Source organism: Lepus europaeus, chromosome 12, assembly GCF_033115175.1.
Source record: "Lepus europaeus isolate LE1 chromosome 12, mLepTim1.pri, whole genome shotgun sequence".
NCBI classification, from domain to species: Eukaryota; Metazoa; Chordata; class Mammalia; order Lagomorpha; family Leporidae; genus Lepus; species Lepus europaeus.
This window is the reverse complement of record NC_084838.1, coordinates 70,583,762-70,610,403: the sequence shown is the minus strand read 5'-3', so window position 1 is coordinate 70,610,403 and position 26,642 is coordinate 70,583,762.

Below are 26,642 nucleotides of genomic sequence, written 5' to 3'. Positions count from 1 at the left end.
TCCTTCCAGCACAACAATATAATTCAGTAAATAGGACATGTTTCTTTCATTTAAGCCTCTGTTTTGTGCACACTGGGTTCAGCAGCAGACAGACTGGTGCAGAATTTATGGGAAGGAGTAGTCATTGAATGTGCAGAAGATCCAGTGCTCTAGCCACGCTTTTAAAAGCCCAATTTGTTTTCTACCAGTAGCAAAATTCAACATGATCAAGCCAAGGAATGAGGATAATCTGGCCCCAGAGAAGTTGTATCTGCCACCAGAGATAACAAATTCCACATGGAGAATGGAGAAAATGTTTCCTGGACAATGGGAATGACTGACAGACATTAGATGGAAGGAAACTGAAGGCACTGCCAAGTTCCACAAATGCTGTTTCTCACGGTGAGGTCAGGCTGCCTCTAGTGCAGTTACTACTTTTAAAATACAAAGGGAACACGGCAGATTCAGGTGAGTGCTGCAGACTTTGCAAAGAGTAAGCGATCAAAGGCCACTTATCTCATTTACAAATGAAATTTGATGACTATTAGAGCAATAAAAGTCATCAGAAATGAATTTGGAATTTGCTGATGAACCAAAAGCCAAGAAACATCAAGAGGAAGTCTTTAAAGGTGGGATCCCTAAACCCTTTAGATGTGAAATGCAAGCCATTGTTTGCAGGATTACATGTACAAAAGGAAGGTTAAATTGGACTCTCAAAGGAGAATATTATGCCAGCAGCTGCAGTTGACATTATTATAATATATTAATAAGAGTTTCAAAAGATGGAGTATATTCACTGGCATTAAATCAAATGGTTTCCAAAGACTAAGAATCTAAGAATGAAATCTAACATAAACCAATCTCACTGAGTATTAATGAGTTTGCTTATACAAACAGAACAGAAATAAGAGACCTATTTTAGTCCCAAATTGTATTTAAAATGAGTGGGGTTTGTTCTCACTTGAACTCCTTGGGGGATAATTCTGTGATAGACAACTTTGCATCAACTTGACTGAGCCACACGGTGCCCAGATGTTTAACTAAACACTATTTTGAATGTGCCTATGACTTTTACTGGATGAAGCTGTTATATGAACTAGTGAACCAAGTAGAGCAAATTGCCCTCCCCGAATGGGTGGGCCCCACACAATCTAGTAGAAACCTTGATCCAAGAGCAAAAGGCTGGGTAGGGAAAATTTCTCTCTGTGTCTGTCTTCAAGCTGAGACATCAATCTTTTGCCTTTGTACTTGGATCCAGACCCAGGTCTTACACCATCAACTGTTCTGTTTCTCCCTATTTTAAAACTCTCATTGGAACTGCACTGTATGCTCCTCTGGGTCTCCTGCTTGCCAACTAGATTTTGGGACTTCTCAGCCTCCGTGATCATCTGAGCCAATTCCTTATTCATCTATCTACTCACTTTCTTATGAAAGTGCCTTAAAAATTCCATGGGAAAATAGAATTACAAGATAAGTTTATTTTGGGGAAAATTTTTGAAATTCAAGCATATTTTCTTTATAATACATACTTTCCATGAACTCCATGAAGATCGCCCCCTGTAAAAATATGAATATATATATATATTTCCTATTAATTCTTTTCCCTAGAGAATCCCTCAAATGGCCCATTAACAAGTTTGCGATGGCACCATTCAACTTTTTTTTTGAGATTAAGTATCAAAGTTTACTTGGGATATAGCCTTTGATCTAGCAATTACAAAGATAGTTGGACATGGTTCCAACAATTAAGCATATGGATCAGTCCACTGCATCATTCCCAGTGAGTCTGTCGGTGCAGCCTGATGCAACAGAGGTGTTCACTGTCAAATTATTTGAAACAGCTAATGACTGGGAACAAGGGAAGTGTTTGCCATTGCAGGATGTTTTGAAAAGGTATGTTACATCTACATGGATCAGAAAATATAGATATTATGTCCAAAATGACAATAGCAGTGTGTAGAGAATATTCCCATTTTTGGTAAGTGTACATGCCAATTTGTGCACATACATATACACATGTGTCTGTTCATCTGTGTGTTTCTATATAGTCATGCTTAGAAAATGCTTGGAAGGGCACAGAAACTGACAATACTTGATGCTGCAGAAAAATGAAGCGGATAACGAGAGTGACAAGAAATTCTTTTTCAATGTTTGTTTTTTTAAACCATGTCCTAATATTCCTTTTGTAATTTAAAATAGCAAGACTAATACAAAGTTCATCCAACCATTTGATAATTATCATGTATTAAGCAATGTGCTAAATCCCTTCACAAATTGAACTGCTCATTGTCCCATGAAATTCTCTGTGTTATTGGTCTTATAGTTAGTGTTGACATGATAGGTGGTAAAACACTTTTTATATTATATGCCAACACTCTTATAGGTTCTGGGGATATCTATCAATGGCCAGACAAAAACCTTGGCCCTCAGAGTTCTCACAGTCCACCTATTTAGATAAGAAATATTTCAGTCTAGGGCCAGAATTGTGGCACAGCTGGTTAAGCTGCCACCTGTGACACTGGCATCCCATATGGACAACTGTTTAAATCTTGGCTGTTCCACTTTTGTTCCAACTCCCTGCTAATGTGCCTTGAGAAAGCAGCAGAAGATGGCCCAAGTGCTTAGGTCCCTGCACCCACGTGGGAGACTCAGAGGAAGCTTCTGGCTCCTGGCTTTGTATGGCCCAATGTAGGTCATTGTGGCCATTTGGGAAATAAACCAGAGGATGAAAGGTCTATCTCTTTCTTTCTGCCTCTCCTTCTTTCTCTACAACTCTGACTTTCAAATAAATAAATAAATCTTTTTTTAAAAATTTCAGTCTGCATTGCATTTGTGGGGCAGTGAACTACTTCATGAAGTACAGTAGTCATTCTACAAATGCTCAGGGAGTGGTGGGCACACATGTGTATGTACATTTATGTGTACACAATGTGTGTCCAAATAATAGTCTGGCATTCACTTAGATAACCCCCAAATAGTGAGCAGATGAGATAGGCATAAAAAAGGCCCTGGTAACACCTAACATCTTAGTAAGAACCCTGCAGAACTTCAGAGAAGCTACTTCTTTTTTTTTTTTTTTTTTTCTTGACAGGCAGAGTTAGATAGTGAGAGAGAGAGAGACAGAGAGAAAGGTCTTCCTTCCATTGGTTCACCCCTCAAATGGCCGCTATGGCTGGCATGCTGCGCCGATCCGAAGCCAGGAGTCAGGTGCTTCCTCCTGGTCTCCCATGTGGGTACAGGGCCCAGGGACTTGGGCCATCCTCCATTGCCTTTCCGGGCAACAGCAGAGAGTTGGACTGGAAGAAGAGCAACCAGGACAGAGTCCGGAGCCCCAACCGGGACTAGAACCCGGGGTGCCAGCACCGCAGGTGGAGGATTAGCCTAGTGAGCCATGGTGCCGGCTCAAAGAAGCTACTTCTGCTGCTGTTGCTGCTGTTACTCCATGCCAAACCCTCCAGACTGGCTGCGGGTCAAGAGGTATGTGGGTCCCTAAATCCTAATACTCCTCCTGAAGCCCATCCTTGACATTCCCAACCGGTAAGGGCTTGGCAGCACATAGAGACAGAGGCTTGTGTAGTTCACAAAAGAGAGGTTACAGATATCTCAGTCTGCTTTGTCATCCTGGTTCCCATTCTCCTGAGTTTGAAAGTTGCTCCTTCTAAGTCTACTGTTACAATTGCTCTGGTGTATACCAAATCCCAAATGGCCAGGGATGCCCATAACTGTGCACACACCGAGACACAGATGTGAATCTCCCCAAGTACCTCATGCTTTGCAATCCCTTCCTGGCTCAGTTGATTGAGGGGCTGGAACTAGAACACAGCTCATCAGAGCTAATTTCTTTCCTTTTCTGCTGTGACCTGGAAGATTAAGCAGACAGCTTTTGGAACCACCGGCCTTAGGGAGTCAGGAAAAGCTGCTGATCTACCTTCATGGCAAACAGACTTCTACTTCTGTTTTGTTATTTCTACTGTAATGAGACCAAGGCCTACAGTCTTTCTCTCTGACTCCTTCAAGTAGCTACTGCTCACCTTTTACCACCTTCTGATGATTCTCTCCCATCTGCAGAGCAGTAATAGTTATTAACTGGTGACGGCACAACACACCCAATACATGTTTCCTCTAACATTTTGTAGCAAGAATTCTTTCCATAGTACACATTACCTTCGAGGTCCAAGATCCAGATTTTCACTTAATTTTAGTACTAAAATATATTTAAAATGGTAGAGTTGCTTGCTTTGGTTCTTGTGAGTATAATCAGCAGACATTGATTTCTGCTGAAGTTAACATCAAGAATTATTGAACTGAGAGGTACACAATGCTCTGTTCTCCAGATTAGTCAATATTTACCTTGAAAAATAATTAATCTTGATGTTAAATAAAGCATGCACCAATGTATGTATTCTTCCTTTGCTCCAAGTAATGAATATTAAATACATATACACTTATATTATGTATATAAATGTATTGTATTTATGTACATATGCATGTAAATTTATTTACATATAAAATACACTTTAAGAATCTAAGTAGAATATCAAAATTTGCCAAAAAAAGTTAAATGAAAAAACCTGAAGCCCACCTGTGGTAATCTCCTTCCCCTAATGAAGCCATCACTTCCCTCTGGTCTTTGCTCAGAGAGTCCTTGCCTTATGCAAACCATGGTGTTTCCTCATGAAGATTCAGGAGAAGAAAGATTAGAAGTATCATCTCATCAACTGACCACCTCTGGATTTTAGACCTTTTTTAAAAAGATTTATTTGAAAAGCAGGATGACAGAATGATTTTCATCTGCTGGTTTATTCCCCAAATGGCCACAACAGCCAGAGCTGGGCTATCCTGAAGCCAGGAGCTAGGAAATCCATCTGGGTCTTCCATATGAGTGGCAGGAGCCCAAGCAACCTGAGCCATCTTCTGCCTTACCAGCCATATTAGCAAGGAACTGGATTGGAAGCAGAGCATCCGTAACTCAAACTGGCACTCCAATATGGTATACCAGCATCAGAAGTAGCAGCTTAACCCTCATCTCCACAAACACTGGCCTCACAGACTTTAATATCAAATCACTCTGCGTCACAACATGTCTTCTGTGTGTGAAAAGAAGTCCCAGCAAGAGCATGTGACTATGTTGGTTGTTAGGGGAAAAATGAGAACCACTTCAGACACACTGGTGTACTCTAGGCCAAAGTCCACTTGTAACCCACCCCTGGAAAGCACACACCCACCTACCCAGACAGATGTGGCTGAGGCTAATCAGACTAATATAAATAGTATCAGCAATATTGAACTCCTGTCATTTTAGTAACAACGCTAACACACATGAGGCCCTTTGCATGCACCTTGCTTTGCCCTTTTACAAGGATTGTCTCAGTTACTCTTTGCCTTAACCCCATGAGAACAATATTAATGCCCCCATTTTATAAATGAAAAACTGAGGCTGAGAGATGTTAACTCCTTTGTTCCTGGACACATAATTATTATTAAGTGTCAGAATAGGGATTTGTATCAATCCTTTTGATGTAAAAGCCTGTGTGCTTGAAATTGTGCTGTTGTTTCTTCCTGACACAGAAAGAGTGGCATTGGGGCACAGCTGCCTTGAGAAGTGCTTTAAAAAGACATTGACTTTGGAACGGGCATTGCCTATCGTGGGCTTTGGAGAAGGGTGGTACTAAGGCAGAGGAGCTGGTTGGCTGTTACAGAAAACACAAACAAGAAGCAGCAGAGGAATTTTTGATGCCTTGAGATCCCCAGCAGCTGGCTGTGAATTGTCTTGACCTCATCCCCATATTGTCCCAAGACCTTTATCTTGGTCCTGATAGTTTCCTTCTGAAAGAGGCCCCACTTTGCAACCTCCATCAAGAGCACACATGAAACTCAACACAGTTGTTACTGGATGTTGTGCGACAACTTGTTTGTATTGCTGATGATAGCTCCTAAGCAGTCTGTTTTTTAAGAACTGCCCTGCACAGCTGGCGCTGTGGTGTAGTGGGTGAAGCCACCGCCAACAGTGCTGGTATCCCATATGGGCACCGGTTCGAGTCCTGGCAGCTCCATTTCCCATCCAGCTCTCTGCTATAGCCTGGGAAAGCAGTAGAAGATGGCCTAAGTTCTTGGGCCCCTGCACCCATGTGGGAGACCTGGAAGGGGATCCTGGTTCCTGGCTTTGGATTGGCGCAGCTCCAGCTGTTGCAGCCAACTGGAGCAACCATCGGAAGGAAGACCTCTCTCTCTCTCTCTGCCTCTCCTTCTCTCTCTGTGTAACTCTGATTTTCAAATAAATAAATAAATCTTAAAAAAAAATAACTGCCCTACAGAAGGGAGCAGTTTCATGTTTCACCTCTCCCTATAGTAACCTGCATGTCATGACCAGTGGGTGCAAGGAAATACTAAGTCCTGAACCCCCTGTCTCAAGAAGGGACCCCCGTGACAAGTTATCTCAGCTCCAAGGGCCTCTGTGGGATGGACTAAGTCCTGCCCTGTATCCCAGTTCGACTTCTGACCAACACTGATTCCCTCTCTCCCTAAAGGTGCCACTCCCTTTACTGTCTTACCTACAAAAAAACACTTGCTCCTTCTCTCTAGTGTCAACAATGTTCTGCAAGCAAGGAGATTTAGATTTTACAAGTCTGTGATGTGTGAATTGCTTCTTCCTGGGTGACTCACCAACATGCTAAGATCAAGCTTAGGATAGATCCTAACTAGTAAAGAAGACTAAGGCTTCCAGGTCCCCATGTTCTGATCCTAATCACTCCATAAACAGTCCTGACTTGACTTTGTTCTGATCTTGCACACATAACAGGAAGAGTTGGCATCAACAGTGTAGGGGGCCAACGCTGTGGCATAGCGGGTAAAGCTGCCACCTGCAGTGCCAGCATCCCATATGGGTGCTGTTCGAGTCCCAGCTGCTCCACTTCCGATCCAGCTCTCTACTATGGACTAGGAAAGCAGTAGAAGATGGCCCAACTCCTTGGGCCCCTGAACCCGCATGAGAGACCTGGAAGAAGCTCCTGGCTCCTGACTTCGGATCGGTGCAGTTCTGCCCATTGTGGCCAATTGGGGAGTGAACCATCAGATGGAAGACCTCTCTCTCTTTGCCTCTCTTTCTCTCTCTCTGAAACTGACTTTTAAATAAATAAATAAATCTTTAAAAAAAAGTCAGTGTAGGATCCTAACCTCATTTGCTGAACTTGTTATAACATGGTGGTTTCATTACATCTTCAAACCCTAAATGTTGTTGACATCAGTAGAACACTTGTAGCACACTCTGAGGATCCTTCCCCAATGGTAAAGAGTAGTATCTTGTAATCTTTGAAGTTTTTAATCTTGTTTTTGCAAGTTTAGAATGTAATCTCTCTCCTCTTCATCCAAGAGAAATAAAATATGCTAGTAGTTTCATGAGAAAAATCTAGTGAAATTCTAGGGATCAACTGATATCCTCTTGGTGATTCTAAAGCAAAAGTAAGCAGGAGATAAATGGTCAAGGAGGGAAATACATTTACTTACGCAATGTTGAATCACTGAGGCATGCTCATTGAGAGGCAGGCTTTTAGTGCAGCAGTTAAGAGGACAGTCGGTATGCCCGCATCCCAAATTAAAGTACCTGATTTTGAGACCTGTCTCCACACCCTATTCTAGTTAATGCATGCCCTAGGAGGCAGCAGATGATGGTACTTGGGTCCCTGTCACCCATGTGAGAGACCTGGATCAAGTTCCTGGCTCCTGGCTTTGGTCTAGTACTGCCCCAATTGATGCAGGCTTTTGGGAAATGAATCAATGGATGGAAGATCTATCTCTCTCTCTTTCTTCCTCTTTACCTCCCTCTCAAATAAATAAATTAATTTTTAAAAATTTTAAAGAGTGCTCATCAGTTTCCCACATATGTTCAAATGTGCCTGGAATCAGAGGTAATGGTTAAGTTGTAAATCAGACCAAGACAGGCCACTGTATCAGACTAGTCTCTTTTGTCTGAAACCAGTGGGGTGGAGGGTAGAAAGTGGCTTTTATCTTAATGGGTGTTTTTCTTCTTTCCTTGTCCTTTCTTTTTCTCTCTTTTAATAAGACATGTTCTAAGCTAGGGAAGGAAGGACATTCACACTTTTCTGCTGACTGGCTTGTGCACAACTGAAAAGTCTAAAAGAAATTGCTGTATCATTGATGGAGCAGGAAAATCGGAAGACAATTTTCTTCCCAAAATGAGCTTTCTCAGCTGAGCCTCCCTTTGTAGCTGATGACCACACACTTTCCATCTCGGCATGTGCCCAGTTTTAATAAAAACCTATAGCAACGACTTGTTTTTCCAACACTCAGAAGTAGGCATTTTTGATGAGTTTTCCTCTAAGTTGCTCATTCATGATCATGTGTTTGTTCCCTTCAAGGATCCCATGAGAAAGGGCTCTTACCTCACAGAGGCAACAAGTGGACTTTCTCTGGGATCAGAAGCATTTTGGAGCCCTCAGGTAATGCTCAATTAAAAAAGGAGGATGTGAGCAGACATTTGGACTGGTGGTTGGGATGCCAGTTGGGACACCATGTCCCACATCAGAGTTCCTGGGTTTGATCCCTCACTCCAGCTCCTGACTCCAGCTTGCTGATAATGCAGATCCAGGAGGCAGCAGTGATGACCCAAGCAATTGGATCCCTGCCACCTGTGCGGGAGACCCGAATTAAGTACCTGGCTCCCAGCTTTGGCTCCTGGCTCTGGCTCTGGCCATTGTGGCCATTTGATAGGCAAACCACTAGATGGAACTGATCCTCCCCCCCCCCCCCGCTTCTCTCTCTGCCTCTCACAGAAAGAGAGAGAGAGAGAGAGGGAGGGAGAGAGAGAGGATGGGGGAGGAGAGGGAGGAGAGAGAGAGCAAGAGAGAGAGCAAGAGAGCGAGCGAGAGAACAGGTGTGAAGCACTAAGGATCAGGGTCCAGCTCTCAGCACATCACTTCTGTGAACAGACACAGAACCTAGAGATCTGGCCAGAAAACCCAGCCATTATGTTAGAGAAGGATGGATGAGCACAAAGATGCCTAATTTCAAGGAACTGGATCAGAACAAATAGAATTTGAGGCATTAGAGGGAAAAAGGCAAGAGGGGAAGAAGCACAAGCCATCTGTGTCCATGGGGCATTGGTTCCAGGAACTCCTGCAGATACCAAAACACATAGATGCTTAAGTTCCTTAAACAAAAGGCCATAGTAATTGTATGTGACCTATGCACATCCTGCCTCATAGACGTTAAATCATCTCTAGATTACTTATATTATCTAATGGAGATGTAAATGCACAGTACTGTTTAGGGAATAATGACAAGGAAACAAAGTATATACTTGTTCAGTATAGACATAATAGCTTTTTCAAAGGTTTTTTGTCTGTAGTTTGTTGAATCCTTGCATGTGGAACCCACAGACACTGAGGGTTACATGCACTGGTAAAGCAGAGAGTGGATGGAGGCAGCAGAAGAAAGGAGGAAAGAAAAGAGAGAGGAGGACACTGCCCCATTATTCACACTCTACATTAGGGTAAATTAAACCTTAGAGACAGCCTTGACCTAGGAATTCATCAAGAATAGAAATGATCAATAACCAATAATCATTGATAACCAAAGATAGTTTTAAACTACTTGCTAATTTTAACACCAAGAAATTGTGGTACATTAGGGCATAAATGATAAAAATCAACTTACTTTTTAAAAATAAAATGATTAAACTTCCTCAAACAAATTCAAGGTATTCATAAAATAAAAACAAATCGTGGAGTAGAAATTCTATGCATTCAGCAGCCAGAGATGTTGCCTAACAGCAGAGCATTGTGGTATAGCCAGGTTTAGCTACCTCCTTTGATGTCAGCATCCCACATAGGCTCTAGTTCGAGTCCCAGCTGCTCCATTTCCAATCCAACTCCCTGCTAATGCACCTGAGAAAGCAACAAAAGATGGCCCAAGTGCTTGGGCCCCTGAACACTAGTCAGAGACCAAAAGGAAGCTCTTGGCTCCAGCCTGGCCCAGCCCTGGCCATTTGGGGAGTGAACCAGCAGATGGAGGATCTCCCTCTCTCTCTCTCTCTCTCTCTCTCTCTCTCTCTCTCTCTCTCTCTCTCTCCACCCTTTCTCTTTGTAATCCTGCCTTTCAAATAGCCAAACAAACAAGTAAATAAACCTTAAGAGAAAGAGAGAGAGAGAGAGAGAGAGAGAGAGATGTTGCCTAGTATTTGAGTGATTAGCATGTAAAGGGACCTTAGTGATTGCCTTTTCCAGACTTATTTAATCCAGAATTGGATTCCCTCCTGCTCTATCACATCTTCAACATCTCTATGTACATTGGTTTCCCATTTGTATCTTGTTCTACTTGTAGAAATTACATTTAACTCTCCTGCTCTAGAAATCATACATATAAATAATTAACCCCATTGATTAACACTTAATACCAACTAAAATAATCCCATAATTATTCAGATAACTGTTGAGGTTAATAAATTATATCACAACCTCTTGGTTGTGGTTCTTCATGGTAGGCTCCAACTGTACTCCCAGTTATGAGGAAGCAAGCCAGGACTCCTAGTGCAATATATATTTTTTAACTTTAAAGATTTATTTTTATTTATTTGCAAGACAGAGTTACAGAGAGAGGTAGAGACAGAGAGAGTGGTTTTCCATCTGCTGGTTCACTCCCCAGATGGCCACAACGGCCAGAGCTGAGCCGATCCGAAGCCAGGAGCCAGAAGCTTCTTCCAGGTCTCCCACGTGGGTACAGGGGCCCAAGGACTTGGACCATCCTCTACTGCTTTCCCAGGCCACAGCTCTGGATCGGAAGAGGAGCAGCCGGAACTAGAACCGGCGCCCATATGGGATGCCAGCGTGCCGCGGACCGGCTCTCGCGTAGCCACCAGACCCGAGGGGAACGAGGGCCGAAAGCACAGGAGGAATAGAAATCGGCGAGGGGAAAATGACAGACAGACACACACACTTTTTGAGTATGTTGTTGTTGCAGTTGTCTGCCTGCAGTTGTCTGTCTGCAGTTTATTGGCGGGAAAACCAGAGCTTATATAGGGAAGCTTACATTGCTGAAGACAAAGGAAATTCCAAGATTACAAAAACTTGTTAAGGCTAATGGGGTTACATGATTAACTTTACAAGAGACACAGGGAGACATTGTGGTGATGATTCGCAGTCCTACTTTTAAGAAAAAGGTAAAGGTCAGGTTACTAGTTAACCTCTCATTAGGAGAACCTGGGACAGGGGAGTTATCAGATGGTGGTGCTTGTTAGCTCAAATTTCATATATCACCTATGTAAGATTGAATGTAGCTTTCTCATCCCTATGCTGTCTAAACTTTCTGATGACCCGGGACCTAATTTACACCCCAGCTCTCTAAAGCTAACACCTCAGCTCCCTTTGTTTTATCTTGTTTAGGGTGTGCTGTTTTTTGTCAGTGTTTAATGCCTCCTCGTAAATTGCCCTAATGACTGGTGGGCCAAAGTCTAAAGTGCTTTTTGTTGATTTTTGTGAAATGCTTATTGGCACTACTTGACTCCTTTGTTTTTAATCATGGTGCACTTGTCCTAACGCACTACGTGGCATAACTACTAAATACAAAATCACTATTAATGTTGAGACACATTGCTTTATTAACCAGCAGTAATTAGGCCTTTCACTTCTCATTACGTGCACCGAAAGTTTTTTACAACCTTGGGCTGCACAGGAACAGCTTTGAGGCCACGCTCCGCAAAAGCTCTCACCTCGTCCCTGCAGCGTGGACTTCCAATGTAACATTTTGCTACATGGGCGTCACAACAGCTGCTGGGCCCAGCAGTTCCCCCTTTTTTTTTAATTTTTAAGACGAAGTTTAAAGACCTCCTGCTGGACATCTTGCAATGAGCTAAATAGAAGCTTTAAGATTTCAGGAAGAAAAAGAATTATTAGTAAAATTACTAATGCCACTATTTTCATATTTATGAGGTAGTTTTTTTAAGTTATGGGGTTTAAGTTTTTGATTTTTGTTTTTAAGCTTGTAGCTATACTTTGTAAATTTCCTATTTGTAACCTAGATTGACTAACGGCAGCTATCTCCTTTTGTAAAGCATGTAAATCATGTGTAACCTCATTATCATGCCATACACCCTGTAAGTGTGCTTTTATTTTTTCCCAAGGTTTTGAAGTATTGTATGGTAGCGGAGTAACACAGATTGACTTAAAATTACTATGACAACGAGCAGAAAACATTGTTTGCAGATTAGCAACATCCTGTCCCAAAGCCAAGACTACTTTTTTTAACACATTTATTTTTGCTTCTAATTTTTGATCTATTGCCTCTTGTGTAATTAATGCCATGGTAATATTTTTATTTAATGTATTGACATAGTGAGTAGTTTGAATTTTCTGAACTAAAGCAGTAGTTGCAATCGCAAAAGTAGTGATAATAGTAATTAAAGTAGTAATTCCTAAGATCAAGGCAGCAACAAAGCGTTTCGGACGTAAAAGCCCACTTAACAGATCTAATACTTGTAAAGCAGAATTATCATACCAATTTTTTTTTCCTAATTTAACAGGTAGCAGCACAAACGGCGGTCTACGCACCAACAGTATGGTAGTAAAATTTTTAGGCTTAGTAGAAGTAATACAATTTGTCATTTTACATGCAGTACAAGTAATTTTATATGAGCGACCTTTTTTTGTTATTTTTACAGCTTCAGTTCGAGCTAACAAGATAGCACTAGGATAAGCTACACATGCTTTAACCGTAATAGGCTGTGAAAAAGTTTGATTGGGTTGTTTTTCTAACAACATATTTGTAGCAGCTGTTAAGCGAAATAAATCAGTATGTTTACGAGTTACATTATCCTTTGTTGCAAACCAAGTAGGTTCTACAAAGCCAGGAGAAAACCATCGCCGTAAAGGTTTTCCCGGTTTAAGATAAGCATAATTATGAAATTTATTACTTTTTTTTTTTAAGTACTTTTTATAATTTCCATCCCCAGGATTTGAATTAGAAAAGTCCCAAATTGTTATGTCACCACCCTTAGGTTGATACCAAGCAGTAACAGAAAATCCACAAGATAACCAGGTTGGGAATTTAGTTAAAGATGATAACCACGTCTTATCTGGGTTTTGATACTTTTTTACACATGGCGTGAGTGGCAGATCAATTTCTGAAACATGTGTAAAATTGTCATTGAAATAAGGAGCCTGAGCCCCTAATGTTTGAATTTGTGTTTCCCAGACCCACCGTTTACCGGGATTGCCGTGGTCTGGACTGTCAGTTAGGAAAGTTTTATAGCTCGTGGTGAGACAACCATTAGGAATTTTTCCTTGCAGCGTAAGACAAATTGGCAATGAGTCTGCTCTCCCTTCAAAGGAAATTATAGAGGAGGAGGAGACTCTTGCATTAGAGTCCTGTACGCCGCCTAGCCGTAATGAATCATTCGTTAACACTTTTATAGGCTCCCTATCCAACCACCCCACAGGCTGTACAATGGGAGGATTAGGAACATAAGCCCAATATGAAGTCCCCTCAGTTTTTGGAGTTGAAATCAAGGCAAGAAAAGCCACAAAAAGATAAGAGGTTGTACGAGGCTTCTTTTGTTCAGCGAGAAGTTCCTTGGCTTGTCGAGCTAGATGACGGATCATCGTCCAAGTGATTTTCTGCCTCTGCTGGACTATTTCCAATTTTTTCATCTGATGTTTTATGTGTTTTTTTTGTTTCTTCCAGCGTCGCTGCTTGCGGCGCTGTGCCGGGGGCCTCCCTGATGAGTCTATTTGGGATCCAGACGGGGCAGTCGGCATCCTGTGGAAAAACACAAGCATAGCCTCTTCCCGAGGTGATTAGCACATCTGGACCTTTTCACATTCCTGTTAAGAGGTCTTTCCAGAGAACTTTGGGCAGGGGGGTCTTATAAACCTCCCTGTCCCAGTGTCGTAGGGCTGCTGTAAGGCCCTTTTCATCAGCATTTAAATGATTTAAAACAAACAATGAATGAGACAGTACATGATGAGGTGAGAAATAAGAATTTGCAGTTTGAAGACGCTCCAATTGTAATTTTAATGTTTGATGAGCTCTTTCAATGATTGCCTGTCCTTGAGGATTATAAGGAATTCCTGTAATATGAGTTATGTGCCATTGGGCACAAAAATTTGCAAATGCTTTAGAGATATAAGCTGGTCCATTATCAGTTTTTATTTGAGAAGGAATGCCCATAATTTGAAAACACTGAATTAGATGTTGAATAACATCTTTTACTGCTTTTCCCGTTTTAGCAGAAGCATGCACAAAATGAGAAAAAGTGTCAACAGTCACATGCACATATCCCAACTTACCAAAAGAAGACACATGAGTTACATCCATCTGCCAAATAATGTTAGCTTTTAAACCTCGGGGATTTACACCCATCTTTGGAGGATGATATACGGGGGGACAATGAGTACATTGTTTTACAATCTGTCTTGTCTGTTCTCTAGTAATAGAGAACATTTTTCGTAAAGAGGCTGCGTTTTGGTGATGAATGTTATGACTCTCTAATGCCTCCTGCACTGTAGCTACAATAGACTGGGTATGCATATCTGCTATGGCATTTCCTTCTGCCAGAGGCCCTGGCAATTTACTATGGCCCCTTATATGTGCTATGTAAAACTTTGCCGTTCTTTTCCTGATTAACTTTTGTAATTGTCTTAATAAAGTAAGAATGGGTGATTTTCCTGATAAGAGAGCTGTCTCTAGAGCCGGAAATAAATTAACCACATATTTAGAATCTGAATAAAGGTTAAATGGTTGTGAAAATTTTGTAAAGGCCAAAATGACTGCTTTAATTTCTGCCTGCTGGGCAGAGGTTTTTTCACCACTTTCAACATACACACCGTGCTCTTTAGAATAAACCACAGCACAACCTGAAGATGACCCATCAGTAAAAATATTTTGAGCTTTAGCTAAGGGTTGTGGCGAAAACCAGACTGGAAATACCAATTTCACATGTCTTGCAAATTCTATAATAGGATGTTTTGGATAATGATATTTTATTTGCCCTGTATAGTTTTGCAGCGCTATGACCCAATCTTCATTATTTTGCATTAGCTCCTCTACTTGACTTTTATTGTATGGTGTGACAATAGTGGCTGGCTCTTTACCAAACAATTCTTTAGAGCGAGCTCTACCTTTGGTAATTAATAAAGCACATAAATAAGGATAATCTGCAAGCATTTTTGTCTGTGTATGAGGCAAGTGAAGCCACTCCAAGACTCCCTCCTGCCATAGGCAAGCTGTAGGCGTATAAGCTGTGGAAAATATTAACAGACTCCATGGCTTAGTATAATTTACCTGATGCACTCTTGCTTTTGATAATGCCTCTTCAACTAACTGTAAAGCCTGCAAAGCTTCCGGGGTCATAATTCTAAGTGACTTTGGATCTGAATCCCCATGCAAGATAGAATATAAGGGACTCAATTCCCCTGTGGTTATTTTTAAATGAGGTCTTAACCAATTAATGTCTCCTAATAATTTTTGATAATCATTTAATGTCTTTAACCTATCCCTTCTTATTGTAACTTTTTGTGAAATAATATAATCATCTTTTATAATTTGACCCAAATAATTTAGAGGTCGATCTCTCTGCACTTTATTAGGAGCAATAACCAAGCCATGAGCAGTTAAAGTTTGAATAGTATCATACAACAAATTATCTAATATAGCAGAATTTTTATGAGCCAATAATATATCATCCATATAATGAATTATATATGCAGTAGCATATTTTTTCCTTATAACTTGCATAGTCTTGTCTACAAATTTTTGACATAATGTAGGAGAATTTTTTATCCCTTGTGGTAAAGTGACCCACTGATACCTTCTATAAGGTTGCTTAAAATTTGATGATGGCACACTGAAAGCAAAATGCTCACAATCTGCAGGATCCAATTTTATGGTAAAGAAACAATCTTGTAGATCTATAACAATGACTTTCCATCCTTTAGGAACAGCAACCGGAGATGGCAGTCCAGGTTGCAGAGGACCCATGTCCCTCATAACTGCATTAACGGCTCTTAAATCTTGTAAGAGCCTCCATTTACCTGATTTTTTCTTTATAACAAATACTGGTGTATTTCAAGGACTTTTTGATTTTACTAAATGCCCTTTTTCTAGTTGTTCTTGTACTAGCTGCTCAAGAGCCTGTATTTTTTTTTCCGTAAGGGGCCACTGACTCACCCACACAGGTTTTTGAGTCAGCCACTGAATTTTATCTGTAAAAAGATTTTCTGCAGTGGCCCCTATAAAAAATGCTGTTTATTTAAATTATCTGCTGTTACCAACCTAACTTCCATTGCGTCCAAGAAATCTCTTCCCCATAGTGTAAATGGTAAAGAGGGAAGAACATAAGGCTGTATATAACCTTCCTTACCTTCACAAGTCCATTTTAACATTGCTGAACTTTGCAGGACACCATTAGCTGTCCCCAGTCCCAACAGTGAGGAACCTGTCTGTTGCACTGGCCAAGCTGAAGGCCAATCCGAGGAAGCTATACATGTTCTATCTGCTCCGGTGTCAAGGAGCCCTTTAAATTTTTTGTCATTGAGATACACGACTTTGAATGGACGCTGGCCAAGATCTTGCATCAAAAATACACCCTCATCAGTGCTGCCAAACTGGCCTTGGCCCCTGTTTTTTTGTAAAATTTTGTTTGGCAGGTTTATATAAGGTAATAATAATAATTGAGCTATCCTTTGTCCTTTGTGAATTTGAATTGTCTCTTTTAAAGGTCTGATCATTATCTTTATGTCTGCTTCAGTGTCCGCGTCTAAGACACCAGGAAGCACTTTAAAATTTTTTGCATAATTTGAACTTTTGCCAATTATTAATCCGACTGTCTGAGGCAACAAAGTTCCTTTTACATTAGTGGGCACTAAAGTTACTCCATCCCACTTAGACACTATAATGTCTTTTGAGCTAGCTAAATCCAGCCCTGCACTACCCGGTGTTGCCCTAGGCAAATCATGCACCGTAAATTTCGGGGCTTCAGGGTTTAATTGCTGTTTCTGCCCTGCTGACTCCTCTCCCTTTGGAGTGGGGCTAGGAGACCGCCCCTCATCTAGTTTTTTGCTTCCTCCTGTTTTTCTTTTTCCTTATTTAAAGGAGTCCCATCTTTATGGAACTTGGATTTACACTCATTTTTCCAATGTTTTCCCTTCTTACACCGAGGACACAGCCCCGGCGGCCCTTGCTTCTTTGAGCCTTCTTTTGAATGTTTGCATTCCCTCTGCATATGCCCTGGTTGGCCACAATTATAGCAAACATCCATGGATGATGATTTGGCGCCTCCTCCGTATGTTTTCTTAACATATGCACTAAACTTCTGACCTTTCATAGCTGCAGCATAGGCCATTTCCTGGACTATAGCTGGTGAGGCATCTAAACATGCTTTTACATAATCTTGAATAGCTCCTGTCTTTCTAATAGGCCGAATTAAATCCTGACACAGTGGATTAGCGTTTTCCCAAGCCAAGTGTTTTAAGAGCATGTCTGTCCCCTCAGAAGGGGGCAGCATCCTAGTTACTGCTTCTTCCAATCTGGAAATGAAATCCTGATAAGGCTCTTCCGTTCCCTGTCTAATACCTGCCAATGTTCCTGGTTTGGTTCCTGTAGGGGGAATGTTACGCCAAGCGTATATTGCATTGTTTGTTATTATCTTTAAAATGTCTTTTGGAATTTTTTGCTGAGCATTTAAGGGGGCATATTCCCCTGACCCCATAAGCATAGACAATGTAGGCTTAGGGCCTCTTTTCTTGTTACTTTGGTCAATAGTTTTCTTACACTTATCCTCATACTCCGTTCTCCAAAGGATAAAATCCCCAGGATTAAGAGTGGCCTTAGCTGTTTGCATCCAATCATAAGGGGTCAGCCATAAGCTGGCTATCATGTCCACAATTTGTAAAGTGTAAGGCGCGGTAGCACCACTAGTTTTTACTGCGCTCTGCAGTTCTTTGAGCATTTTCAAAGGTAAGGGCTCCCAGATAGGTTCTTCATTTTCAGAGGTTTCCACAACAGGAAAGATGCCAAAGGCAACATCCCCATTTTTCCGAGCCTCAGCTATGGCACCTTTAAAGCCCATTGGAGGAGGGGGTAATGGAGGAGGGCACCTTCTAGGCTTAGGAGGCTTCCTCATCATAGATTGCATAGGAACAGGAGGAGGCCTATGGTGGTCTCTATAATTATCCTCCTCGTCCTCCTCTCGTTCTTCGTCCTCCAATTCCTTCCAATCTACCTCGCTATAATCATCATCTTTCTTTTCATCCTTTTTTATGGCATTATACACCATAGGAGGTGCAGAAGCCATCAAAGGAATACACTGCCTGGGACCCCCTGGAGCACAGTCCGATATTTTATAACCTGTAGCTTCTCCTATATCAGAGGCTGTCTCACGGCACAAGCCTTCAAATGGCGTGGTTTCTGCCAAAAGTTCTTTAATTAAGTACCAAAGTTGATATGCTTGTGGGGGCAAGGTATTTTCCCCTTGGTTTTGCACATACGTACGCATTTCTTTGCCAACCTTTTTTCAATCCTCTAAGACTAAAGAGCCTCCCTCCAGGAACCAAGGACTAACCCTTCTGAGAAAAGAAGTAAAAGTTTTTACTGTTTTTACCGAGACAGGAAATCCAGATTTAGTCAGCATTTTCCGTAGCATGACAACTAGCATTTTTTCTTTTTTGGTTAAAGCATGCCCCATGATTCCCCTTTACAATGATTATTTACACTTAACCAGTAAGCCTTCACTGGCGGATCTGCAGAATCCTGGTAAAAGCCGTTTCTTATTCCTGAAGAAAAAGAAAGAAAAAGATTACCTGTCCTTCAGGTCCCTGTTCGGGCGCCACCTGCCGCGGACCGGCTCTCGCGTAGCCACCAGACCCGAGGGGAACGAGGGCCGAAAGCACAGGAGGAATAGAAATCGGCGAGGGGAAAATGACAGACAGACAACTACAGACAAACAACTACAACAACAACATACTCAAAAAGTGTGTGTGTCTGTCTGTCATTTTCCCCTCGCCGATTTCTATTCCTCCTGTGCTTTCGGCCCTCGTTCCCCTCGGGTCTGGTGGCTACGCGAGAGCCGGTCCGCGGCACCAGCGCTTCAGGCCAGGGCCTTAACCCACTGCGCCACAGTGCTGGCCCCTATATATTTTAATTTTAAACATCTATTTACCTATATACCTATATATCTATCTATTTATTTATTTATGTAAGAGGCAGAAGTAGAGGAAGAGAGAGAAAGAGAGAGGGAGCAAGAGACACTCCTGCCAGCTAATTCACTCCCCAAATGTCTCAAATACCAAGACTGGCCCAAGCTGAGGCTGGAAGCTGGGAGCTCAATCCAGGTCTCCCATATGGGTGATAGGAATCCAATCACTTGAACCATTGCTGCTGCTTCCCAGGTCTGCATTGGCAGGAAGCTAAAGCCAAAAACTGGAAATCAGTAGCAAGCCCAGGCACTGTGATATGGGAAACAGGTATCCCAACAAGCATCTTGACTGCTAAGCCAAACACCCACCCCATCTAGTCTAATGTTACAAAGAGATTTTTGGCTTTTTCAATCTTTTGCTTAAAATCCCCTTAAGGATTTTGCTCCCAATTCCAACTCTGGCCCTAACATTGCAGGAGTGAACCAATAGTGAGCGTTTGGGAAAGAAGAACAGTTTCCCTGCCTCTAAAATTTTTTAAATTTTCCTACCAAGTATTCACTTGGACTATCAAACCTTCTTTTATTCACTTATTTAGAGAAATAGACAGAGATAGAGATCTCTAATCTACTGGTTCACCTCCCCCCAAGTCTCCATAACGACAAGCTAGGACAGGTTGAAGCTAAGAGCCAGGAATCAATCCAACTGTCCCATGTAGGTAGCAAGGACCCAACATCTTCAGCCATCACCTACTGCCTCCCAGAGTGTGCATTAACAGGAAGCTAGACTCAGAGGCAAATCTGGGACTCAAACCTAGATGCTCCAATATGGGATTCAGGCATATTAACTAGCACCTTAACTTCTAAGCCAAATGCCAGTCCCCCAAAATCTTCCTTTAGAATGTAGCACTCCACCTACACCTGAATGGGTCAAGAGCCAATAGTGTACAGAGTGTTCCCACATTCAGACATTACAGTTTATTAAGATCAATTTAATCATTTCTTTTTTTCAAATTCACATTCTAAGGTTTCATTCAGAGGTACAGCAGAGTGAGTTGGCAAGAGAAGGGTAGGTCATTCAAAGTAGTTTGGTAGAGAACTGAGTTCTGATCTTGGGGATAAGGGTATTGAGCATACAGAATGGAAAGAAATAGGCCCAGGGAGTCAGGAGAGAGCATCAAAGGGGCAATAAGCATAGTTAAAGACCAATTCCACAATTTTCCAATGTCTACATTTAAACCAACCAAAGCAAATCAGGCCACCTGAGTCTTTTAGTTGGCTTGTGCTTTGATCATATACCCAGACTAAATTATTGTCTTCAAGTAATCTAAGAGAAAAAAGATAAATACTGAATTCCTTCAGCTGATTGCCTAAGCCTGCATGCTCTCAAGTGAATCCAATGCAATGAGTTGAGAAGGAAAAAAAAATTCTCTTAATATGGGAGGAAAGGGGGTCTTTCTGTCTATACCACACCAAATAATCAGTCAGACTAGATTTTTCCTGCCTGAGATGACCCAAAGCTTGGATGTAAGAAGACACAGCCTCTCTGTTTCTTTCCTGTACTTGGAGAAGGAACGTTCCATTCCACGCAATTCATGAATTTTAAAAACCATGAACCTTCCTTCACATTCCGGAGGAACACAAACGTCTTCCTGTAAGAGAGCTGTTTGCAGCATAAATGCTCAACTGATTGCAATGGTGACAGGGAAAGGGCTTTTCAGACTGTCTTTGTTCTGTGCTGGCTGGAGAGTCCAGGCTGCGGACTGCCAGTAGGGTCTGAGCATATGGTTGGACACAGAAATCAGGGAATGAATTTACCAACCACCAACTGCCATAACGGCCTTATCCCTGGAAAATGGCCACGCTGTTGAGCCAACTCCCAGTGCCGCCATGTTGTTGGTAGACAATTGGCCAACAGAAAGTTACATGGCCATGGAAGACCAGTAGCTCTCTCTTGTGGTGGAGCATAATAGCTAAATTTTCTTCCACTTTTCCTCAGAAAGACATCCCTGAATTCCAGGAACAAAGGATGAAGGCACTTCCTAAATGAATCCTGCCAGCCCACTTCAGCTGTGACCTTTACCTATACATTTCCAGTAAGCTAATATTTATAGCCATTTAATTTCAATGACAAAAATCATTCCAGTCAAACTCATAAAGCTCTCCAATGTTTCTCTATGCCCTCAAAATTAACTTCCAGTATCATCACCATGGTTTGCACACTGTAAGGCTCTACCGCATCTACTTCTCCAGCTGCATCACATTGCCACTTTCCCCCTCATTTTACATTAATTGAGCTCTCCTCCTTCAGTATTTTCACACTTGATTGGTGCTTCTGCTGAGAATAATTGTATCTACCCTCCCCTGGCTTAATCCCATCTCACCTGGCTAAGTCTTTCACATTCTTTAGGATTTAATGTAAACACTGCCACCTCATGGAGGCCCTACCTGATCCTCCAAATTAGGTCCATGCCTCAATCTTCCTTAACATCCTGACATCCTTACCTAATAATTCATGGCATTGAATCATAATTGCTTACTTAATGTCTGTCTTCCCCATTAAAAAAAAAATACTCTCTATGGGGCAGATACTGTGTCTGGCACTCATTTCTTTGTCCTCCATACCCAAAACAGGAACAACATTTATTTAAAGAGTGCATTGCAGCTGGCAACGAAGCTCAATAGGCTAATCCTCCGCCTGTGGTGCCGGCATACCGGGTTCTAGTCCCGGTCGGGGTGCCGGATTCTGCCCCGGTTGCCCCTCTTCCAGGCCAGCTCTCTGCTATGGCCCGGGAGTGCAGTGGAGGATAGCCCAAGTCCTTGGGCCCTGCACCCACATGGGAGACCAGGAGAAGCACCTGGCTCCTGCCTTCGGATCAGCGTGGTGCACCAGCTGCAGCGTGCCGGCCGTGGCGGCCATTGGAGGGTGAACCAACGGCAAAAGGAAAACCTGTCTCTGTCTCTCTCTCTCTCACTATCTAACTCTGCCTGTCAAAAAAAAAAAAAAAAAAAAAGTGCATTGCATTCAAAGAATCATCAAATTCTAGGATGGAAAAAAGTGCCACACATGGACCAGATACTAAATTCAGTACTTGCACACCTATTATATTTTTTTATTTTATTTTTTCTAATTTATTTTTTGACAGGCAGAGTAGACAGTGAGAGAGAGAGAGAGCAAAAGAGAGAGAGAGAGAAAGAAAGGTCTTCCTTTGCCGTTGGTTCACCCTCCAATGCGGCTGGCGCACCACGCTGATCGGAAGCCAGGAGCCAGGTGCTTCTCCTGGTCTCCCATGTGGGTGCAGGGCCCAAGGACTTGGGCCATCCTCCACTGCATTCCCGGGCCACAGCAGAGAGATGGCCTGGAAGAGGGGCAACCGGGACAGAATCCGGCACCCCTACCAGGACTAGAACCTGGTGTGCCAGTGCCACAGGCAGAGGATTAGCCTATTGAGCCACAGCGCCGGCCTACACACCTACTATTTCATTTAACTTCCAGCCAGTACAACCAGGGAAAGCACTGTCTTCCATTTATAGTGAGGAAAGTGAAGCTCAGAGAGTTTAGCATTTACCACCAAGTGTAATTCCAGAGTTCTCGGGCTTTCTACAGCATGATGCTTCCTGTTAGGTAGGCCAATTTAACCACAGTTTGTTCTTGCTAATTCATATCAATAAACACATCACATGGTATGACTGTTCTCTGATGGTGAATAATTCTAAACTCATTGGGCTTTAGGTGATGCAGGATTTTTTTGTTCTTACATTTTAAAAGGGATTTCTTCTGATGTTCTCAGTATTTCCAAGGAAAATAACTTAAGTCATCCCAAAAAGTCCTTATTAGTGAGCTTTCTCAGCCAGAAGGCAACAGAGCATCATAAGGCAGAGAAAAGAGAGCACTGAGTAAGCAGTCCATGAGATTCCTATTCTCAAGCCAAGAATTGGTCCTGGCCCTGATGTGTGACTTTGACTAAATCACTGCATGTGTCCGAACTGCAATTCTTCATCTCTAAAAAGAAGATAGAAGCATGGCCTGGAATGCATGTTGAAGGAGCCCTCTAGCTCTCAAATTCTATTGTTCTAACTAAAAAGGGAGATGCTGTCTACAAACTCACTGGCTTATTCTTGAGGCAAGCTGGTGATTGTTATGCGATAGTAAAAGATCTACACAAAGCTTTTCAGTTAGAATAACCAAAATCTTGCTTATGTTAGCCAAGGGCTTAATTAAACAGAACAAATAATGCCCAAAAGAATGTTGTTTGCTTTTTTCCTGAAAATTCTCTCCAGTTATCTGCTTCTGAACTTAGGAAACTAGACTCCAAATTCTAATCAGATCCCAAATGGTGCTTACATATTTTCTTGTTTTTGTATATCTTTGGAGATCAGATTCATCCAGGCATTTTTGCAAAGTGTTAAGAGATTCTCTGGTATCTTTGCTGGTCAGGGCTTTAAGGTCCTCCCATTTTAATAATTCCTAATGGATTGTTTAGCCACAAGTCTATGTCTTCTGAAGAAGCAGTCCCAAGAACATCTTAAGAATCCCTCGAAGGGAATATATCTTTCCAATCTAGTTGTTCTCTGCAACAACTCATATATTGCAGCCAGTTTGCTCTGATTTTGGATAAAGATACTTAACCTTCCTGGGCATCTCATCTGTAAAATGAGAACAATAATATCAGCTCTATCTTTGCTTAAAGAATGAATTATACAATGTTCATGAAAGTACCAATCAAAAGGCAGATCTCTGTGTTTCTAGAACTTTTCATATATACTACCATATATTCAAAAGTGTCTTGAGAGAGTATAGTGTCCTGGAGAGAACATTTGCTTGAGGGTCGGATGACCCAGGTGTGGCTTGGCTCTGATATACCCTAGCTCTAAGTCTTTAGGCAATAAGTTATCATTCTATAGCCTCCACTTGACATCTGTCCATGGAGGATTGTACTAATTGTGTGCTGAACACATGTGCATATATATGGCTTACAAGCTCACCAACCTAATCAGAATCCCAACGCTTGACAGGTTGAAACCATGAACCAGATATCAGGACAGTTTACCTAGTAAAGCATTATATTCATGGCCATAAAGCCAACAATGAGTAAAAATAAAACATGCAGTTACAGGAGAATGTAGATAGAGACATAGTGAAAAGAACTGGAGACCAGAAGGGAAATACTAGTCAATAGCACACCATGGTCGCCCAAAAGTTACCTCCGTGGGCTTCTGAAACTGTGGGGAGCTTCCTCTTCCAGGTGACAGCTTTCACATGAGTGGGTAGCATCAGCCTCTCAACTTCTCCACGATGAGCAGTTTGTTCTTCCAGCCCTTCACCACGAGCTGTGGTTCATCACCTCCTCACTATCCCATGGCTGCCGGCTTCTTCTGTGCTTCTCGTTAGATTCTCAGGTGCAAACCAAGCACTTTGTCTCTCTTAGTTAAATCTCTTTAGATTTGGTTCATAATTATAGGCTTATGTTTTCTTTCAACCAATGTGTGAAGTTTGAGGTAAGTAGCCCACTGGTCAACAAGACTTATTTCTTGAAGACTTCAGAAACAGAGAATTAGAATATTCTGGGCATTACTTCCAGGGTGGCTCAGGATAAACACATATGATTACACAGGAATCACAAATTAGCGAAACTTCAAAAGGTAAAAAATCCAATAAAAAAGACTCCCATTTTTGTAAGGGAAGGGGGAAATGCAAAGATAAAATACTGAAGGTACACACTCCCAAATGTCAACATGGCCCAGGATGAGTAGAAATATACTTCACTTAGATTTTTCATTTTGCTCATCTAAATTGCCTAAAATAATGACTTTCACAAGAAGAAAAGATATAAAGCTATCAGGTTCTTTAAAAGTTCACATAAACATTTTGGCCAGGCTTGGCAGCTCCTCTATGCCTCACAAGAATGAACACAGTACTTCCACTTGCTGACTCAGTGCCTGCTCAGGACAAAGCCTGCCTGCCATTTAAGCAGCCATAGTGCTCTGTCTAGGAGCTGGTATTACTGAGTCAGTCACTCAGCCCCACCCCAGTGCTTCTAGCAGATACACCTCAGTCTAAAATCCCGGGTTTTCAAAATCCTCCCCACACAAGCCAATTCCTTCCCTCAAGCTTCTGTGGCCTCTGTTGCTCTAGATACTCCCTGACCTAAGGGTTGAAGTTCTGCCTACAAATTCTGGCTGAGTGACAGAACCCTGATTCTTTTCCCTGTCTGGACTTGCCTGCAAGGACACACCACCCCACCCCCAGCAAATGCCCCTCCCTGCTGAACCCTTGTTGAAATCTATTATTTATTGGATAATTGCTGCCACCGTCAAATTGACCTCTGTCCATTGCCTTGTGTCTCTCATCTTTCTAAAACATAGAATTCATAATACGTTGCCTTTCTTGCTGTTTCTCAGGGGCTCCCCCTCCACTTCCTACAAAGTAAATTTCAAAGCTTTCTCCTGGCTCAAGGCCTCAGAAATCTGATTGTTTATATCAAAGATAGAGGTCATATCTAGTCCTTCTGTATCTCACACAATAAATGTGGGAAGAACTGAATGCTGTTTGCTCCACTAACACAATTTCAGATCTCTTTTCCACTGTCTGCTCACACTCTCTCTAGCCTTAACTGCAGTTGTGTCTTTTCAGCTTCTTTCTGGTCCGGCCTCCAGAGGTGGGTTCATTCCTTGGACTTGCCCCCTCTCCTCCTGTGGGATCCTTGTTGTTTTAAAGCTGTGACTATACCTCCAACTGATTCTGCCTATGCTCTAAAAGGTGGTGAAGTGTCCTGAGGAGGAGGTATTAGTCTAGAAAGAGTACCTAAGGGAAAAGTCAGTGCCAGCATTGTGGTATACCGCTGAGCAACTGTGCAGGGCCCTGTGCTCAGAAGTGCTAGGTTTTGGGGGCCGGTGCTGTGGTATAGAAGGTTAAGCCTCCTCCTGTGGTGCTGCCATCCATGTGGGCACCAGTTCAAGTCCTGGCTGCTCTGCTTCTGATCCAGCTCCCTGCTAATGCACCTGGGAGGGCAGTGGAGGATGGCCCAAATACTTGGGCTCCTGCACCCAGCTGGGAGACCCAGAAGAAGCTCCTGGCTCCCAGCTTCAGCCTAGCCCAGCCCCAGCCATTGTGGCCATTTAGGGAGTGAACCAGTGGATGGAATCTCAATCTCTCTCTCTCTCCTTCTCTCCCTGTATCTCTGCCTTTCAAATAAACAAGTAAATCTTTAAAAAAAAAAAAGTGCTATGTACAGCTCTGCTTTTGTCTTCCTGAACTTCCTATTATATCAGTTGCACAAATCATTTTTTTTTGTTTGTTTGTTTTCTGCATTTTATGATGCTTGGACATCGTGGGACCTCAGAGACCTGGGACAGGATTATCTCTCCCAGGGTCAGTTGCTGCCCAGCAATGGCAAACAATCTGCCTGAGAGCATCCTTTGATTTGCAAAGCAACCTCTCCAGAGTCAAGGCTCCAAATCGCCTCATCTGTCTGGCTTTTATACTTTAGGGGCCAGTATGCCTAATCCTTAGGGACCCCAGGGC